General features: G+C 41.6%; 1 long non-coding RNA gene across 1 annotated transcript in view; it reads right to left on the bottom strand.

The window, feature by feature from the left end:
• Positions 1-20,519, bottom strand: part of LOC102495233 (uncharacterized) — a 25,753-nt gene extending 5,234 nt beyond the window's left edge. The window contains exons 1-3 of the long non-coding RNA XR_336076.3: positions 20,315-20,519; positions 16,487-16,695; positions 4,095-4,189 (exon numbers count right to left, since the gene is read on the bottom strand). This is a non-coding gene — a long non-coding RNA (uncharacterized LOC102495233). The remainder of the gene's footprint in view (positions 1-4,094; positions 4,190-16,486; positions 16,696-20,314) is intronic.
• Between the last annotated feature and the right edge of the window lie 8 nt (positions 20,520-20,527).

Below are 20,527 nucleotides of genomic sequence, written 5' to 3'. Positions count from 1 at the left end.
CCTACACGAGGAAAAAGTGGAGTAAAAGGGACTGTGGTGTGACTATGCCCCATTAGAGGTGCATTCTCATCTTCTCTCTCTGTCTTGCTCCAGTGAGTACATGTGCCCACTAGTAAATTAAAAAGGAAAGGTTAAAATGAATCCCTACTCAAATGTTTTTCTAGACAAAACACTAGTCCTTTCTCCCCCATCCTATCTTATCTGGTTTCCCCTAATTGAGATCATTATTGGTTTAAATCCTGAGATTGTGATTAACATACAAAAATATCAATCAAATGCAAAAAAGACGAAGTTGTAGCTTTTGCAATAGGCACAAGATTTCATGAAGTCAATGAAAGTAATATAGAGAATTCTTCCAAATCATACACAATGCTATTGGTAGATGAGACTCTGCAGTTATGCCAGTAACAACAGAAGTAGAGAAAATTATAAAGGAAATGTGCTGAGGCTAATCCCATAGTATGGTGGTTAAGCCCTGTGCATAAGGAGCCAGATCCCACATGGCTGACTACAGTTCAAGTCACCGCCCTGACATTTTGAAAAACACACTAGGAATAGTGTGTAGGGTCCCCAAATTCTGACAGGATGAAGAAATGGAAGAGAAGGGATATAGCATGACTACACCCCATTGGAGGGTGATGTCTCTCTCTCTCTCTTTCTTGTGTACTTCTGCATGCAAGTACATGTGCACATGCCCTCTGATAATAAAAAAATGTGCTTTGAAAGGAATAATTAGAATATAAAGCAAATAAAGGAGACTATTGGGAAAACTGATAATTAGGCTACTAATAATTTTGGTAAAAAAAAAAAAAGTACTCCTTATTAAGAAAAGAAAGAAAAAAGTCCACACAGACTGGGAGAAAATATTTACAAATCATATATATTACACAGGACTTATCCCTAGGATAGATTTTTTTTTATTATCAAAAATGTATAATAAGAAAACAAATATCTTTACTAAGGAGACAAAAACTTTAATAGATATTTCACCAAGAAAGACATATGGATATTAAATAAGCACTCAAACAGATATTCATCATTATTAGTCATTAAGAAAATGTAATTTATTTTTTATTTATTTTTAAAGAATTATTTTATTAAACTTTATCGATTTTATTTATTTATTTACTCATCCTAATTTGACCAGAGAGGGACAAGAGTGAGAGTGAGAGAGAGAGAGAGAGAGATAGAGAAAGCGAGAAAGCAAGCTGCCAGGTCCGGGACTCGAACTGCAGTCGGTCATGTGGAAGTCCAGCGCCCCCAACCAACACATCACCTGCCAGCCCAGAAAATGAAATTTAAAACCACAATGAGGGGTCAGCAGGTACTGTGGTGGTTAAGGGTGCTGGACTCCCACATGGCCAACTGTGATTTGAGTCCCAAACCTAGTAGCTTGCTTTCTCACCCCTCTCCCACCTCTCTCTCACTCTGTCCCTCTCTGGTCAAATTAAAATAAATAAATACATAAAAATTAAATAAATAAATAAAGTTCAATAAAATAATTCTTTAAAAACAAAACAACAATAAGTAAAACCCACAATGAGATACTACTATCCTCCTTCTAGAATAAAGTTTAGAAAGACTGAATAAGGGCTAATTGTGTAGTACATCGGTAACAACTGCTCATTAGAAGCCAGATCCCACAAGACAACTGCAGTTCAAATCCCCAGTCAGGTCAGCCTGAAACACAATGGGAACATATACTTGTGTCCAAATTTGATGAGATGGAGAACTGGAAGGAGGGGATCATGGTGTGATCAGACCCTGTGCAAGGTGTCTCTCTTTCACATGCATGTACACATGCTTTGTCATGAATAAAGAAAAAAAATTGGGACTGACAGGTGGTATGGTGGTTGGGGTGCTGGACTCCCATGAGTTCCGGACCTGGAGGCTTACTTTCTCACTTTCCCTCTCTCTTTGGTCAAATAATAATAATAATAATAATGAAAAATTAAATAATTCCTTTAAAAAAAATAGAGGCCAGCAGGTGGTGTGATAGTTGAGGTGCTGGACTCCAACATGGCTGACCATGGTTCAAGTTCTGGACCTGATAGCCTGAGAATCACAACAAATAAATAAATAATGTTTTTTAAAACAAGTTTTAAAAATAGGCTATAAAAATACTGACTGCATTAAGTGTAGGCAAGGATGTAGAGCAACTAGAATTCTCATATGTAAAATATTCTAACAACTTTAGAAAAGAGCTTGCATGGGCCAATGTGTAGCATGGTAGTTGAGGCAGGTGGATCCCTCATGGCTGGCTACACAGTTCAAGTCTCAGAACTCACTGCTTGAAAAAAAGTGCTTGGTATGTCCCAAATCCTGAAAGGAGAGTAGAGGAGAAGGCATTGTGGCCTGGCTACCCCCTCTGAGGGGGGTCGGAGAGAGGGTGTGATTTTTGCTTTGTTTTCTCTCTCTCCAGGGAGCAAATGTGCCCTATAGCAAAATTTTTAAAAAAGAGAAAAAGGAAAGAGCTTCCAGTGTCTTAAAAAGTTATATATATATATATATATATATATATACACACACCTATCATATAGTCCAGACATTCTAATATATTTGACTAAGAGGAAAGGAAGCAAAATATATCTATATAAAGACATTTATATTTACCTGAATATTCACAGTGGCTTGATTTGCAATAGAAATAACTGAATTGTCTATTAATAGATGAATGGTTAAACAAACTGTGGTATATTCTTATAGTGGAACACTACTCAGCAATTGTTCAAAAGGAAACCAAAGAACTATACTATCCCTGATGAAGATCCAGTGGGCCCAATGACTAACAGCAATAGCATTAACTGGCACCTCATTAAAAATGTAATTGCACGGGGCCAGCAGATGGCATAACGGCTATATCGCTGAACTCCCATGTAGTTGACTGTGGTTCGAGTCTCAGACTCAGCAGCGTAAAATCCCAAGAGGAGAATGGAGGCGAATGGTTTATGGTGTGGCCATCTCCCTGGGGGGGAGGGGTGATTTCTTGCTGTCTCTATGTCTCTCTCTGTCTCTCTGGTGAGCACACGTGCCCTATAGCAAAAATCTCTCAAAAAAAAAAGAAAAAGAAATATAATTTCACAGGCAGGCTTGGAGGCACAGCAGTAACATGCTCAAACAGTGTCAGATCTATATGAAAGATTGTAGGTTAGGGTCTCTGGTTGCTGAGCATGTGCACCTGTGATCCTGACTGACTGAAAAGGCTGGCTGTGGTTTACAACTTGAGATTCGGTTAAAGGAGTGTGTCTTTCTTAGTCTCTTCTTCCTCATGAAAGAAATAAGTAAAACTTAAGCTTAAAAAATAAATTAATAAAAACAATACAAATGATCAGACCTCTATCCCAGATCTATGGAACCAGAAATTTTAGGAGCTCTCTGAACCACTATTTTAAATAGATTTGCTTTTAGGAAGGTTCTTGAAATGTCAACAAGTTTTCATTCTTTTTAATTGCCAGAGGGTACATGAACTTGTCAGAGAAACAAAGAGAGAGAGAGAGAGAGAGAGAGAGAGAACCCTCTAACGAGGCATAGTTATGCCGCAATTCCTTTTCCTCCATTTTTGTATCTTTTGGGATTTGGGACATGCTTGCACATACACCTAATGTGTTTTTCAAGCCGCTGAGGTCAGGATTCAAACCACATGGTGGCAATGTGGGATCCAGCTCCCTCAACCACAAGACCATGGGGCTGGCCCAATATGTCAACAATCTTGATTATCAATAACAAACTCTAACTAATATAAATGGAGAATGAATTTGTGTGACAGTCTCAGGTAACTCACAAAAAAGAGAAACATTCTCAGATAATGAGCTGGAACGAACGGAGTGGGGGTGGCAGAAACAATCTGGTGAAGATGCTGTTGTCACCACCAACATATGCCACCTCAGCTAATTGACATAGTAGCCACTGTAGGAGGCCACTCACTGCTCAGGATAAACAGCCAAGAAGCCAGGCTGCTGCCACCATAGCTACCACAGAGCCAGTATCATTCATCATCCCTTTATCCTGTCACAACTTGCTCAAGATTCGAAGTATATTGTGGCTCAATCTGGGTCACAAGGCTAACAGGGGAGAGAGAAGAAGGTGAATCTCACCTTTAGGACTTCGAAGTCAGAGGTAGGAGCATACTACTTTCCACCAAGACCAGGATTATAGGGGATTTCTCGAATCTAGCAAGCAGGTTTAGATACTGAAAAGCAAAAAGAAAAAAAGAAAAAAAAAGAGATATATCCACTGTTCTAAGTATTCTGAATGAAGTAAACTACATTTTTAGGAGAGCCATGCTCTAGCAGAAGTGGGCAAATGTATTCTTTGTGTTACTAACTATTCACATATGAACTGTCTACAGGGCTCATCCTGTGGTGCAGTGATTAAACCTTGTGTATATGTATATGCCCAAGCACGGTTTGAATCCTAGTCCTGGAGGCTTGAAAAACACACCAAGTATATGCTGATGGAATGGAGAAATGGAGGATAGAGGGTTTCAGTGTGACTATGCCCCATTTGGGGGGTGCTTTCCCTTCCTCCCTCTTCCAAGAAAGCACATGTGACTTCTAGCAATTAAAAAAAATAAAACTGTTAGGACACTGTTGGGACCAGCAGTTGGCGTAATGGCTATGTTGCTGGACTCCCATGTAGTCAACCGCGGTTCAAGTCCTGGACCTGGTGGCTTAAACTCACACTGGGTACGTGTGTGTGCGTGCCCAAGACCCCGAGAGGAGAATGGAGGAGAAGGGATTGCAGCATGGCCATCCTTCCTGGGGAATGACTTCTCGCTTTCTGTCTCTCTGTCTCTCTCTGTCTTTCTGGTGAGTGCATGTGCCCTATAGCAAAAACCTCTCCAAATAAATAAATAAATAAAACTGTCTACAAAACTTAATTTTTGTTCTCGAGAGTTTTTTTTGTTTTTTTTTTTTAATTAGAGTATTGGTTCAAAGTGGATCATAATAGTGGATGGGGCCAAAAGGCACCTGCTGGCCTGATAGTCTTTCCTCTACATGTTAGAGTAAAGACTGATTGTAACATTGATTCTTGAACAGAACTATTGGTAGCCTTTAAGTGGATTTATTTGAAACTAAATTACTTGGAATTCAGTTTTGAATACTGAAAAAAACACTGAATCACAGGCAAAAATATAATTCTGATGTAAAATAGCTCAGATAAAAATACTCAAAATGGATCATAGACTTAAATGTAAAACATAAAACTATAAAACCTTTAGGAAAAAAAATCTTCAGTTCAAGTGGCACAGTGGTTGGGGTGACAACCACTGGAGCCCACATGGCTGGTTCTAATCCTGGACCCCTCGACTTGGGAAACACAAGTATATGTGCATGCATGCTCAAGGTCCTGAGAGGAGGAAGAAGTGGAGCTTCCCCTCTGGGGGGTGAGTTTTCACTTTCCCTCTGTCTTTCTCTGTCTCTCCAGCAAGCATATGTACCCTATGGCCAAAAAAAAGTAGTGACAGCACCAAATATTAGCAGAGAAATTGGACTATTCTTACAAAATTTGTTGGTGAGAATGCAAAATGATACAGCTACTCTAAAAAAGAGTTTGGCAGGTTTTTTTATTTGTAAAACTAAACAAGTAACTACAGTTTGACCCAGCAATTGGACTCTTGGTCAAATACTCAGAGAAATTCCAGGTTTTGTGTTTAAATGAAAACCTGTAGATGAACATTCATAGCAACTTTATTTAGAATATCCAAAAACCACCCCTAACATCCTCCAACAGTATAGTGGTTAAACAAACTGTGGTACATCTATACCACAGAAGGCTATTCAGCAATAAAAAAGAAATAACCTTTAGTACATGCTTATCACTGTGACTTGGATGAACCTCCAGGGAATTATGCTGAGTGAAAACAGCCAATCCTAAAAGATTGCAACCTGTATGATTCCATTTAGATAACATTCCTGAAACCATAAAAACATAGAAAACAGCTCAGTGATTTCAGAGGTTAGGGAAGTGGAGGGGTTGGGTAAGTGGATGTGGCCATAAAAGGCAAAAGGAAGGGTTCTTGTGGTGACAGAACTATTCTATATCTTGACTGTATAAATGCCAATACCCTGATTCTGTGACATTGGATTATAGGTTTATATGATGTTTCCAGTTTTGGTAAACTGGATAAAGGTTATAAGGGATCTCTCTGTAATATTTCTTGTGACTACATGTGACTGTGAAATTATTTCAGAATAAAAATACTAATTTAAAAAATTAAAAAAGCAAAGCAATGTCAAGTGAAAAGGTGAGTTCAGCAATCACTCCCTATAGGTGGAAATGAGGATTTTCCCTTTAGCAAATGCTTGTGTCCCTCACTGACCATTCATGGGTTCAAAATGAAATGGCTTTAGACTGGGAAAGGAAGGCCTTACTTCATTCTCTTTGCTAAATGGGGCTCAGGAGCCTACTCTTTGCTAAAAAATAAAAAGCTCTGGCGGGTGGCAGTGATGGTTAGGATACTGGACTCCCACATGGCCGACTGTAGTTTGAGTCCTGAACCTGGCAGTTTGCTTTTTCACTTTGTCCTTCTCTGTCTCTTTCTGATTAAATTAAAAAATAATAATAAATAAGATAAATAACTCTTTAAAAAAAAAAGGCTGGAGCTGCTTCTTTTAACTCTGATATACGTACACGAAAGCATAATGTATGTATAAAAAGTATGTATTCTAAGTGTATAAATCAATGAATTTTTACTATACACCGTAATCAACTCCCAGATGAAGTATCAGAACATAATCAGCATGCCAGAAGCCCCTTTCAAGTCGCCTTTTTTTTTTTAGAGGTTTTTGCTATAGGGCACGTGCGCTCGCCAGACAGACAGAGAGAGAAATAGAGACAGAAAGTGAGAAATCACCCCCCAGGGGGAATAGTCACGCCGCAATCCCTTCTCCTCCATTCTCCTCTCAGGATCTTGGGCACACATGCACACGCGCCCGGAGTGAGTTCTAAGCCACTGGGTCCGGGACACGAACCACGGTCGACTACGTGGGAATCCGGTGACATAGCCATTACGCTAACTGCTGGTTCCCTCAAGCTGCCCTTTATTCCCCTTAAAGGTAACCTCTATGCTAACTTCTCCCACCACAAGCTAATTTGACCTGTCAAATTTACATAAATGGGGAACCAGCAGTTAGCGTAATGGCTATGTCGCTGGACTCCCACGTAGTCGACCGTGGTTTGTGTCCCAGACCCGGTGGCTTGGAACTCACGCTGGGCGCGTGTGCGTGCGTGCCCAAGATCCCGAGAGGAGAATGGAGGAGAAGGAATTGTGGCGTGACCATCCCCCCTGGGGGGTGATTTCTCGCTTTCTGTCTCTATGTCTCTCTCTGTCTGTCTGGCGAGTGCACATGCCCTATAGCGAAAACTTCTCAAAAAAAAAAAATGGAATCATACAGAAAATGCTCTCTTGTGTCTGGCTACTTCTGCTCCAATATTATGCTTTTGAGATTCATCTATATTGTGGTATGAATTTGTCCATTTTCCCTTCTCATTGTTATGTAGCATTTTATTGTGCAAATACATCACAATGGACCTATTATACTGCTGGTAGGCACTTAGTTGATTTTCTGTTTTAGTACTGCTAGGATTATTTAAGTAGATGTGTTTTGGTGATTACACAGATACATTTTTTATAGCATTATCCAGATAGCCATCAGTCTGAGTCCTGGATTGAGGATAACATGGAGCAGGGTTCCCTCTTTACTTGAGATAGAATATAGTATAAAGGATTAGTAAATCTATTTTAAAAGTTTTTTTGCCATAGGGCACACGCACTTGTTGGAAAGAGGCAGAGAGAGGGAATATGAGAAACCACTTCCCAGGGGAGATGACCACACTGCAATCCCTTTTCCTCCATTTTCCTCTTGGTATTTTGGGCACGTACACATACATGCCCCACATGATCTTCAAGCCACTGGGTCTGGGACCCAAACAGTGGTCAGCAAAGTGGGAGTTCAGCGCCTTAACCATCATGTCATCGGCTGGCCCCAGGAATAGAAAATCTTTTTTTCTAACAATTACTTTTTAAATTTTATTTACTTATTTACTCATTTGACCAGAGAGAGAGAGATAGAGAGAGAGAACGAACGTGAGAAAGCAAGTCACCAGATTTGAACACAGGATTTGAACTATGGTCATCCACGTGGGAGTCCAGCACCTCAACCACCATGCCACTTGCCGGCCCCAGGAATAGCAAATCTTAAACCACTAGGATTTTGAGATTACTTATTAATGCTGTATAACCCAACCCAATTTATTGATAAATACTAGAACCCTGACTTTTTTTTTTTTTAATTTGCCAGAGGGCACAAATGCTGGCTAGAGAAAGACAGAGAGAGAGGGAAAGTAAGAAAGTACCTCTCAGGGGGACTGGTCATACCTTAATCCCTTTTCCTCTATTTCTCCCTCCTTTTAAGATTTTGGGTGCACACACACACATACCCAGAATATTTCTCAAGCTACAGGTTTTGGGACTTGAACTGTGAGTTGGTCATGTGGAATCCTGCCACTTTAACTGCCATGCCATGGGCTGACCCATTCTTGACTTTTAAAAATTATTTATTTCTCCCCCCCCCCTTCTTGGGAGAGGTTTTTGCTATAGGGCACGTGTGCTTGCCAGAGAGAGAAAGAGAGACAGAAAGCAAGAAATCACCCCCCCGGGGGGATGGCCACGCCACAATCCCTTCTCCATTTTCCTCTCGGGATCTTGGGGACGCACGCACACGCGCCCGGCGTGAGTTTAAGTCATCGGGTATGAGACGTGAACTGCGGTCAACTATGTGGGAGTCCAGCGACATAGCCATTATGCTAACTGCTGGTCCCTTTATTTATTTTTTCTGAGAGAGAGAGAGAGAGACACCCAACAGGGTCTGCATACCATAATCCACCTCTACCCAATCTCAGCCAGGCTGGATTATGGGTATGCATGCACCTAGAACATGGAGAGTGAACCTGGAACCCTCTCCTGTAGGTCACGAGCATTGTGTTACCACTGCACCACTGTCTGGCCCTTTGTTCTTGACTTTATTTTTAATTTTTATCTTTTTAGAGAGATTTTTGCTATAAGGCGTGTGTACTCGCTGGAGGGGCAGTGAGAGAGAAAGTGAGAAAAATCATGCCCCCAGGGGATGGACACACAGCAATCCCTTTTCCTCCATTCTCCCCTAAGGTTTAGGCATGCATACACACACTCCCTTCATGAGTTTTAAGCCCGTGGGCCTGGGACTTGAACTGCAGTCAACCACGTGTGAGTCCAGAGCCTTAACAATTACTTTAATTGGTTGGCTTCCAAAGTTTCACTGGTAAGTATAGAAATTGATAGACATTTTACCTGGTTTAAAGAAATTCCCTTTTATTATCTAATTTGGTAAATTTTTGTTTGTTTGTTTGTTTGTTTTTGAGAGGTTTCTGCTATAGGGCATGTGCGCTCACCAGAAAGATAGAGAGATACAGAGAGACAGAAAGCGAGAAATCATCCCCCAGGGAATATGGCCATGCTGCAATCCCTTCTCCTCCATTCTCCTCTCGGGATCTTGGGCACGCACACACATGTGCCTGGTGTGAGTTTAAGCCGCTGAGTCCGGGACTTGAACCATGGTCGACTACATGGGAGTCCATCGACATAGCCATTATGCCAACTGCTGGTCCCTTGGTAAGAATTTTTATCATGAATGAGTCAATGCTTTTTCTGGATTTATTCTGTAACATTTGTCAAGATGTAGGATTTTTAAAATTAATATGGCAGATTTTATTGGTAGATTTTCTTTATTTTTTTAATTAGAGAAATTTTTACTATAGGGTACATGTACTTGCAGAGACAGAGAGAGAAAGAGAGAAATCAACCAGGGGGATGGTTATGCAGCAATTTCTTCTCTTCCATTCTCCTCTCAGGATTTTGGGCATGCGTGTACATACCCAGCGTGAGTTTCAAGCCTCCAGGTCCGGGACTTGAACCACATTTGGCCATGTGGGAGTCCAGTGACATAACGATTACACTATCTGCTGGTCCCTATTGGTAGATTTTCTAACAATGAACTAGTCCTGTGTTCCTGGAATGAACTCTGCATAGCCTCAATTCTTTTATTATTATTATTTTTTAAGTATATATACTTCTAGATTCAATTTGCTAGAATTTTTGTTAAGGTTACATCTGTGTTTAAATAAGATTGGTCTGTAAGTCACCTTACCCAGTTCTGGTGTCTAGTTTAAACTAGCCTACTACCAAGGCTTTTTTTTTGTTTGTTTGGTTGGGGTTTTTTTGGAGAGTTTTTTGTTTTGTTTTGTTTTGTTCTAGGGTGCATGTGCTTGCCAGAAAGATACAGAGAAACAGAGAGACAGAAAGAGAGAAATCACCCCCCAGGGGGGATGGTCACGCCACAATCCCTTCTCCTCCATTCTCCTCTCTGGATCTTGGGCATGCACGCACAAGCGCCCGGCGTGAGTTTAAGCCTCTGGGTCCGGGACTCGAACCACAGTTGACTACATGGGAGTCCAGCGACATAGCCATTACACTAACTGCTGGTCCCCCTTTTTTTTAAATTTTTTTTTTATTTTTCAATTTCTTATAGGGCATATGTGTTTGCTACAGAGAGAGAGAAGGAGAGAGGGAAAGTGAGAAAGCACCTAACAGGGAGAATGACCATACCACATCCCTTCTCCTCTATTCTCCCCTCTGTATTTTGGGCACACAAGCACACATACCTGGTATGTTCTTTAAGCTGTTGGATTGGGGACTCATATGGTGCAGTCTGCCATGTGAGATGACCTGCTGCCTTAACTACTATACCACCAGCTGGCCCCAAGGCATGGTTTTTTAGCCTTCATCATTTACCTCTACAGCTGTTCATCACTGTTTGCCACTTCAGTGTGCTACATCCTTTTGTGGTGGTGGTGGTTGTGGTGGTGGTGGTGATGCCACTGCCCAGAATTATCTTTCTAAACTACAAGGATGCTCATGTAACACCTCCACCTCAAAGCTTACAGCATATAGGAGGACATACACCATCCATAATCTGACCTCGCTTACTTCTCATCTCTTGCCATTATCCATACTTTCTGTGCTCCTGCCATACTATATTTAATGCTTCCTGTTTTAACAGGACCTACTGAAACCTCTAGGACTTTCCACATTCTGATGCCTCTGCCTAAGATATACCTAACTGCTTGACTTGAAGAATTTAAGACCCAAAAGTAATCTCAAGTATTTGGCTCCTGCCTATACTACTATTGATATATTCATTTATCTGAAATGGCTTTTAGGATAAAATCCAAAATTCTTAACCTAATGTACTAGGTCTTTCCATACAGAAACCACTTACAATATGTGTGTGTGTGTGTGTTTGTGTGTGTGTGTGTGTGTGAAAGAGAGAGAATGTATGTAAATGTAAATAGTTCTAGAGAGACAGAGCATTTAATGATTAATTCTATTTACTTCCTCACACTTACCCACCATTTTTTTTTTCAAAAGAGATTTTTGGTTACAGGGAATGTGTGCTCAATGGAGAGACAGAGAGACAGAAAGAGAGACCTTACCCTCCAGAGGGAATGGGCATGCCACAATCCTTTCTCCTTCATTCTACCGTCTGGATCTTGGGCAAGAATGCACACGTGCCTGGTGTGAGTTTTAAGTCACCAGGTCTAGGACTTGAACCCAGTCGACCACAGGGGAGTCCAGGAACATAACTATCACGCCATCTGCTGATCCCTTTATCTACCATTCATAATCTCTCTAAGCACAATGGTCTTTTCTGAGCCTCTCATACAAGTCAAGTTCCTCTACCTTAAGCCTCCATTTACACTGTTTCCCTAGCTGAATCATTTCTAATCATCCTTTCCCCCATAGCATTCATCAGATGTTATTTCCTAAAATAAACCTTTCTAGGCCTTTCAATCCAGGCCAGGTTCCCCTTATCTACATAGTTAAAGTGAACTTTATCCTATTAAAGAATTTAACACATCATAACTATTGGGTTGTTGGAAATCATGATGCAGTCTTTTTTTTTTTTTTGAGAGGTTTTTGCTATAGGGCGTGTGCACTTGCCAGCCAGACAGAGAGAGACAGAGAGATAGAAAGCGAGAAATCACCCCCGAGAGGGGATGGCCATGCCACAATCCCTTCTCCTCCATTCTCCTCTTGGGATCTTAGGCACGCACGCACTCATGCTCGGCGTGAATTTAAGCCACCGGGTCCGGGACTCGAACCACGGTCGACTACATGGGAGTCCAGAGACATAGCCATTACGGTAACTGCTGGTCCCCATGATGCGGTTTTGTATAGAAAACCATGTCACGACTTTTCCAATAATTTAATAAATATCTGTCACATGTTGTTTAACATCTGCCTACCCCACAAGTTAGTGAGCTCCACAGAACAGGAGCCAGGCAGAAATGGATCCTTTTTTAAAAATTATTTATTTAATTTTATTTATCATTATTATTATTATTTACTTTGCTACAGGGTATGATGCTCACCAGAGAGAGACAGATGGGGAGAGAGAGAGAAAGCAAGTCACGGTTCCAGGACTCAAACCATGGTCAGCCATGTGGGAGTAAAGTGCCTTAACCACCACCCCACCTGCTGGCCCCTGAAATGGATCTTTTAGGAATAGAAATATTTTATTTAAAATTTAAGTTGTTTGTATTTCTAGCATCTATCAATAAATGCCCTGTCTCTCTGGAACTATTTACATTCACATAGATTCTCTCTCTTTCATCTCTCTTTCACACACACACATACACACACACACACACACACACGTCTCATACATGGATTCTGTATAGAAATTGTGGAAGTTAAGAGAAATAGTCAGGTTTCATGTTAGGGTTGAAGCAGTATCAGAAAAGGAACAAGAGAAGCCTAATACTAAGACAGTCACCTGACAGTAGTAGTTTAGCAGAAGCCAAAGCTTACAGCTGGGAATGACCATAAAAATGTAAGCCCTGGGCCAACAGGTGATTTAGACCTCTGATACCACATGACTGATTGTGCAGTTCAAGTCTCAAAAACATGCCAGGAGTGTGTGGGTGCATTCCAAAAATCCCAAGAGGAAACTGGAGGATAAGGAATTGCAGTGTAGCCGTCCCTGCAGGGGGTGCTTTCTCACTTTTTCTTTCTCTGTCTCTCTTCAGTGAGCACCCGTACCTAGTGGAAAAAAAAAATCTTAAAATAAATTAGCCCGGTAGCCAGCCCCATAGTCTAATGGTTAAGGGAGCTGATCCCACAAGGCTGACAGTATTTGGGATCCACCCCAGCACCTTGAAAAATGTGCTGGAAACGGGTGCCTATGTGCTCCAAATCCCAAAAGAAATGGAGGACAAAAGAATGACTATGTCCGGTGGGGGGGTAGTTTCTCCCTCTTTCTCTCTTCTTTGTCTCTCTCTGATGAGTACTTGTGCCCTCTGGTAATTAAAAAAAAAAAAAAGTAAGCCCCTAGTCTTCAAAACTGATAGTACTACTGAATGAGGCACTAAATTTTCCAGTTTGACTTCTTTTTATCTTCAAATTTTAAGATGTAGGGAGATCTGAGCTGACATTTGTTACAATTTTAATTTATCTGTTTATGTATCAGTCAGTCCACTAGACAGTGAACTAGGACAAGTACCGTGTCATTCAACTTATGATCTCAAAGTTGGCACTCAAATGTTTACTGAATTAATTAATATATAATTCACTCTGGAGAATTAGAGATTTGATTTATTACTCCTCTTATGAGTCTGTAAATGTCCAGATTAATACAAAAAAAAAAAAAAACAGATTGCAAATGGTAGCATTTTAAGTATGAGATGCGATCAAGTGTGAGTGCCTTGCTGGCTATTCCAATTATTCATGCAGACAATCTCATTCTTTGCCTGTGAGCAAGGCCTGTTCTATTTATACCTGTAAAAAACTGGGAGTAGGTGGAAATTTTTAGAGGGTACATTCTCTTTGTGTATTAGTTATTATCTCTCCACTGACTCTATTGTTAATTTTTTCAACTATCATTAAAAATACAATACATCTCTTTACTATATTGAATTATGAGGAAAGCTGTCACCTCCTACATTATTCATAACTTGGCAAAAAGGAACACAAAAAGCTTCAGTAGTGCTGAAAAACTCTTTTTTGCATTTAAGTTTCAAATAGGTATTTTTATTTTATTTTATTTTTTGGAGAGGTTTTTTGCTATAGGGAGCGTGCACTCGCCAGAAAGACAGAGACAGAGAGATAGAAAGCGAGAAATCACTCCCCAGTGGGGATGGCCACACTGCAATCCCTTCCCCTCCATTCTCCTCTTGGGATCTTGGGCACGCATGCACATGCGCCCAGTGTGAGTTTAAGCCGCTGGGTCCAGGACTTGAACTGCGTTCAACTACGTGGGAGTCCAGCGACATAGCCATTACGCTAACTGCTGGTCCCATCAATTAGGTATTTTAAATATAACAAATAATAAATTATTTTTTAATCACTAAATAAATATAGCCTAGTGGATGAGTATCCCTAATCACCTATGTGATTTGATAAGGACTCTAAGAAAAAGCTTTTTTTTTTTTAAAGAATTATGTTCATTTTATTTTATTTATTATTTTTTTATTTGACCAGAGAGAGAGAGAGGGAAAGTGAGAAAGCAAGCTGCCAGGTCCAGGACTCAAATGACAGTCAGCCATGTTGGAGTCTAGCACCTTAACCACATGTGACCTGCTAGCCCCTAAGAAAAAGCTCTTAATCATCCACAATTGCTCCCTTTTGTTCTCAGTGATGTCTAATATTTTAGAGTTAGAAGTTCATTCCGTAAGAGTCTATCAGTTGAGATCAGAACACAGTGTAATGGTTATATCGCTGGACTCCCATATAACTGACTATGATTTGAGTCCCAGACACAGAGGCTTGAAACACACCCAGTGCCTGTGCTTGTGTCCAAAATCTGGAGAGGAGAATGAAGAAGGGATTTTGCAATGGCTACCTGCCTTGGGGAGGGTGGTGATTTCTCACTTTCTGTCTTTCTTTCTCTGACTCTCTAGTGAGCATATGTGCCCTATAAGGAAATCTCTTAAAAAAGAAAAAAAACTCTAACAGTTAAGGCCAGCTGGTGGAATGGTAGTTGGAGCACTGGACTCCCACAAGGCTGACCTCAGTTCAAGTCCCAGACCATAGTGGCTTGCTTTCTCACTTTCTCTCTCCCTCTCTGTTTCTCTCTAGTCAAATTAAAAATAATAAATTGAGACCAGCAGGTGGCGTGGTGGTTCAGGCACTGGACATTCCCACATGGCTAACCATGGTTTGCGTCGTGGCTTGGTTTCTCACTTTCTCTCACTCTCTTTAGGACAGTTATTTCTGCTTAAAAGTGTTATTGGGACCAGCAGTTTAGTGTAATGGCTATGTCACTGGACTCCCATGTAGTCAACTGTGGTTCGTGTCACGGACCTGGTGGCTTAAAACTCACACCGGGCATGTGTGCGTGCGTGCCCAAGATCCTGAGAGGAGAATGGAGGACAAGGGATTGCAGCGTGACCATCCCCTCTGGGGGGGTGATTTCTTGCTTTCTGTCTCTATGTCTCTGTCTGTCTGTCTGTCTGGCGAGCGCACGCACTCTATAGCGAAAACCTCTAAAAAAAAATTAAAATGAGTGAATAAAAAAATAAAATTAAATAATTATGGGCCAGCAGATGGCGTAATGGCTACTTTGCTGGACTCCCATGTAGTCTACTGCAGTTTGAGTCCTGGTCCCGGTTGCTTAAACTCACACTGGGCTTATGTGCATCCATGCCCAAGATCCCAAGAGTAGAGTGGAGGAGAAGGGATTGTGGTATGGCCATCTCCCCTGGGGCGATTTCTCGCTTTCTGTCTCTCACTGTCTTTCTGAAGAACGCATGCACCTTATAGCAAAAACCTCTCCAAAAAAACCAAAAATTAAATAATTCTTTAAAATATAATAATAAATAAAATTAAACAAATAATTCTTTTTAAAAAAGAATGATTCAATCTAATATAATTTAAATACTTCTAAAGATTATGTTTCTGGCAACAGTGATTCATCTACTTGCCAATATAGCCCTAGCTCCCAAGTACATCTTACATACAGAGAAAACTAAGGCAAGGGAAGGCATAACACTAACAATCTGCTAGTAAATGGGTTATCAAGTAGTGGGCCAATAAATACATGAAAGACATAAATATTTGACTGATAACTATCCCTGCAGTTCCTCCAGCTTGGGGTAGAACCTTTCTTCAGAATATTTTCCTTCAGGGGCCATTGCATTATCTGAATTTTCCAAGAAAAGCTATTGTAGTCTGCTTCCTTGAGCAGTATGATAAAAAGTCAATGTCTCTCTCAGATTTTGGCTAAAAGGATAATGGGCTGTTACCCTTTGCCAGAATCCCAACTTTCAAGAGATAAAAATGCTTAGGAGTTAGGCTGAGAGGAGAAAATCATCCCCAGACTTTAGGTTAGTCTCTATGATGTACAGAGTAGAATCCCCAAAGGAATTTAAGTTCTCGTAATTTTCTTACCTGGAGGTGTTTTGGTATCATTTCCCATAAAACTTCATGTAAAATACCAGGAAAATACTTCATCTTTTCTGTTCCAATTATCGTATTTCAACTTTTCCAGTTCAGTTGTCCACTTCCAGAGAGCCTGACATCACCTGGAACTGCTTGTTCTAGATCTAATGCTCAGGCTGATTCTTTTTCAGGTTTTTGCCCTGGGGCACGTGTGGTCGCTAGAGAGACAGTGATAAGGAAAATGAGAAATCAACCCTCCCCAGCCCTGCTCCCCAGGAACGATAACCACACCCAAATCCCTTCTTCTCCATTGTCCTTTTGGGATTTTGGGCAGGCACACACATGAGCCTGTTGTGATTTTCAAGTCACTGGGTCTAGGACTTGAACCACAGTTGGCCATGTGGGAATCTAGCACCTTAGCCACCTGTTGGTCCCAGGCTAATTCTTTCATATTGTCCTTGTAACTCATTTGGATCTAAGTCCCTTGACTTTTCCACTCTTTTTTTCCCTCTAATATGAAAAGACTTAAGACTTCAACCAATTTATACTTTAACCACTTTCTTTCAAATATTCTCAGTTATCTCTATCTAGAGAATTCAGTGACATAACTAAAACACTGGCAGGAAGAAGTGCTAAATAAACAGTAACTAACACCACTACTGTCACTACCACCAACATAAGTAATGTTCTCCTGTTCTTATTACTATACCAACCTGTAGGCCATACAATCCTGGGCTGCCAAACTTTACTGGAGAAAACAAGATACGTTATAGCTAGAAAGTAAAAGACGTGTCATGTTTCCAGCCTTAATTGCCAAGTAACACTAATATTTCTCTAATCAGTTCTATGAATTTGGGGATTACTCTAAGCCTTCTCCAATCTCCTCAGATCTACCCACCACTTCTCCCATAATTTTTTTTGGAGAGGTTTTTGCTATAGGATGTGTGTGCTCACCAGAAAGAGAGAGACAGAGAGACAGAAAGCGAGAAATCACCCCCCAGGGGGGATGGCCACACTGCAATCCCTTCTCCTCCATTCTCCTCTCAGGATCTTGGACACGCACACACAGGCCCCCGGCATGGGTTTAAGCCACCGGGTCCGGGACTCGAACTGCGATCGACTACATGGAAGTCCCTCTATATAGCCATTATGCCAACTGCTGGTCCCTCCCCCATAATTCTCATTCTCCTGTTTCATAGAAAAATAACCATCAGAACTTCTCCAGCTTCCATATCAAATCTACAAATCTGCAAAGTTGTACTTGCACCTCCTTCCCTGCTTTCCTCCCCTGACAATGGAAGCACAGTCTGGGTTACTCATAAGGGCCAGTGACTCACATTCTCTCCTACTCTTTGTCATCCTCACCAAGGTATCTTTTTTTTTTTTTTTGGAGAGATTTTCACTGTAGGGCGCGTGCGCTCGCCAGTCAGACAGAGAGAGACATAGAGACAGAAAGCGAGAAATCACCCCCCAGGGGGGATGGTCACGCTGCAATCCCTTCTCCTCCATTCTCCTCTCGGGATCTTGGGCACGCACGCACACGCGCCCGGCGTGAGTTTTAAGCCACCGGGTCCAGGACACGAACCGCAGTCGACTACGTGGGAATCCAGTGACATAGCCATTATGCTAACTGCTGGTTCCCCTCACCAAGGTATCTTCAATCTGTCTCCATTGGCTTCATCTCACCTGTATTTAAACATGTTTAAATATATCTTACTGGGACCAGCAGTTAGCGTAATGGCTATATCGCTGGACTCCCACGTAGTCGACCGCGGTTCACATCCTGGACCCGGTGGCTTAAAACTCACGCCGGGCGCGTGTGCGTGCGTGCCCAAGATCCCGAGAGGAGAATGGAGGAGAAGGGATTGTGGTGTGGCCATCCCCTCTGGGGGGTGATTTCTTGCTTTCTGCCTCTCTGTCTCTGTCTGGCGAGCGTACGCCCTATAGCGTAAACCTCTCCAAAATAAATAAATAAATATATATATCTTTTAAAAATCCCTCTTTGGCACCAGCAGGTGGTATGGTGGTTAAGGCACTGGATTCCCATGTGGGTGACCACGGTTAAAGTCCCAGACTGGAAGTTCGCTTTCTCACTTTCCCTCTCTCTCTCTGTCTCTCTCTGATGAATTAAAATAACAACAACAATAATAATGATGGATAAAAATGAAAAATAAAAAAATAAAAATTTCTTTTTTTTATTTTAAGTTTTTTCCTTAGGGCATAGTGCTCTATTGGGGTGGAAGGTGGGGAGAAGAGATAGACACAGTGAGAGGGTAATTGGGGAATCTCCCTCCCAGGGGGCATGGCCATACCACAGTCCCTTCTCCTCTATTCTCTTGGAATTTGGGGCATGCATGCACACACATTTGGCAAGTTTCAAGTCACTGGGTCCAGGACTTAAACAGTGGTTGACAATGTAGGAGTCTATTGACTTAACTGCTGCGCCATCTGCTGATCCCCAAATCCCTCTTTTATTTCAGGCACCTCCTTATCTCTTCCTTGTTTCCTCCCATATGTTTTAAAAAGGTAGTTCACATTTCCTGCTTTTACAAACTTCCCATTTGTCCTTTATCACGGTAGTCAGATTTCTAACACTGAAACTGTTTTTACCTGCTTTATTATTAAATCCTTTATCCACTAATCCCTTCTCAGATTTCATTTCATTTTTCCTGTCAACCATTTTTGGTAAGATTGATCACTTCGGCCATTTGAAACACTCTGATTTTAGTAATGACCATTTTCCTAGAACTCCTACACCTCTGATTGCTTCTTGTGAATATTTTTTGTGGTTTATCTCCCCTGTCTCTGTCTATCCTTAAAAGTGTCATTCTTCATAGGTCTGACAAGGGCTCTGTTCTTTTCCCCTGGTGTATATCTTTCACTCCTGCTCACTTGTTTGCTAACCCACACCCCAATTTTGATCACCCTCCTGATTCATACATACCTTGACATTTACCTGTCCCATAGGCATCCTGCCTCCACAACTGTCTCTGTTTGTTCCCTATCTCAGTGAAGGAATTCACTCCAACTTTCCAAGCCTGAAGTCTGGCCTCACCCTCTCTTCCCTCTCACTGTTCACATTCAATCAACTAGCATACAAGCCATTCTGCTGAAATAGCCCTCAAATTATTTCAACTGCTATCCAAGCCATCATTCTGTCACATTTTAAGGGATCCTGCAATTTCCAGTCTAATCGGTTCCAATCCATTCTCCACACAAAGCCTGCGTGACTCTTCAAAAATGTAAACTATATCATGCCACTCCTATGCTTAAATTCTTATCTCAAGTTTCCGTCTTTCCGATAAAGCTCAAAATTCCCTAGCATTTCTGTCTCATTTCTACACTCCCTTCTGCAATCTTTAGCCGTTTTGAACTTTCTGGAATTCCTAGAATACATGATACATGCTTGTAGCCTCAGAACTGTTCTCTCAGCTGAAATATAAATACATTCTCCTCTGGTGTTTTCAACTCAACTTTGCACTCAATCCATACAGCTTAAGTATCACTTATTGAAAACGACCTGACACCCTCAAGAGTTCCCAAGGCATCCCGCACTTAACTAGCAACTAAGTCTTGTAATTCACTAGTCCGTATCCCTTGGCTGTACGTTCAGGACTGCAGCAATCCGCTGCTCTAAAACAACCCATCTCAAGTGCTTAAAGAAGCCTCCGATACACAAAAGAATAGTTCAATTAGTATTTGTTGAATGAGTAACTAGTCCCTTCTTTGATGAGAGCGGCCAGGGCAATTCCTTAAAGATGGGGGCTTACAAGGGCAGAGTAAAAAATCTACAAGGGACAAGGGAGCTGGATACAAGGTAGGTAGGCTTTTCCATACACTCCTGTGTCCTGAAGGCTCAGGTTACTAGGCGTGGAGGCCACGACTACGGTCGGGAGGGCAGCCACAGGGAGCGCGCGACCACAGGCGAGCAGGACAATAGCTTGGAACCCAGCCTCGTGTTTCCGGTGGGCAGCCTCGCGCCGGGCCGCTGAGGGCCGGGGTGGGGGCTTGGAGCTGGCCCACGGCGAGGAAGGCACAGGCCCTGCCCTG

Source organism: Tupaia chinensis, unplaced genomic scaffold (genome assembly GCF_000334495.1).
Source record: "Tupaia chinensis unplaced genomic scaffold, TupChi_1.0 Scaffold000622_1, whole genome shotgun sequence".
NCBI lineage: Eukaryota > Metazoa > Chordata > Mammalia > Scandentia > Tupaiidae > Tupaia > Tupaia belangeri.
The sequence above is the reverse complement of the archived record's forward strand: the minus strand, read 5'-3'. Positions and strand labels throughout refer to the sequence as shown.